The sequence below is a fragment of the Gavialis gangeticus genome, unplaced genomic scaffold (assembly GCF_001723915.1).
Source record: "Gavialis gangeticus isolate Ggan-Ray unplaced genomic scaffold, GavGan_comp1, whole genome shotgun sequence".
NCBI lineage: Eukaryota > Metazoa > Chordata > Crocodylia > Gavialidae > Gavialis > Gavialis gangeticus.
Window position 1 is genome coordinate 1202333 of NW_017728980.1, and position 683 is coordinate 1203015.

Genomic DNA, 683 nt, shown 5'->3' on the forward strand with positions numbered 1-683 from the left:
GGGGAGGGGACAGGGTGGGAGGGGCCTGGGCTGCTCATGCCCTTGGGGGAGGAGCCTGGGAGGCACCTGGGCAGTGAGCGGCCCACAAGTTGGACAGCCCCGTTTTACACCATAACCTTGATTAGAAACTCAGGAGTTTCCTAGCGCAGAGCAGCGCAGTCAACCCATTTCAAGTTGGCCTCACCCGACGAAGTTTTTATGGACAGACAAACCACCAACAGATTTGTGATGTGGGAGAGTCGGAAGTGAGACTGGAGCCGGAGACTCCTTCCACTCGGCAGATGACCGGCTGGTTTTGTTACCAGGTCTCTAAGCAAGGACCAGCTTTCCCCCCGCCGTTTGCTACGGGTTCAGTGTTCAGGGCTCAGACAGCTGCAAGCCCGCATGACCGAGATCCCCAGCGAGTCGTGCGGCGGGCCCAGGCCAGACGAGACCGGGGCTCTTCCACCAAGATACAACTCCCGTCAGAGCTTGTGCCGCATCCACACGCGGCACGAGCCCGGCCTCAGCCCCGGGCGTGACACGCGGCGCCCGCGTCCGGGGACAGAGACCATCGCTCCGCTCGCCCGGAGGCGGCAGACAGCAACCACCCACCCGGCCCCGCGCAGCGCCGCTCCCAGGGGCCCCGCCCCGGCTCCCAGCACCGGGCCCGGGCCGCCGCTGTCCCGGGCCCCCGCTGCACC

The 683-nt window shown here is 66.0% G+C and overlaps 1 protein-coding gene across 1 annotated transcript in view; it reads right to left on the bottom strand.

Moving 5' to 3' along the window:
- STT3A (STT3A, catalytic subunit of the oligosaccharyltransferase complex) overlaps nucleotides 1-683 on the bottom strand; it is a 30158-nt gene that overhangs the window by 29187 nt on the left and 288 nt on the right. The gene's annotated exons all lie outside the window — the stretch shown is intronic.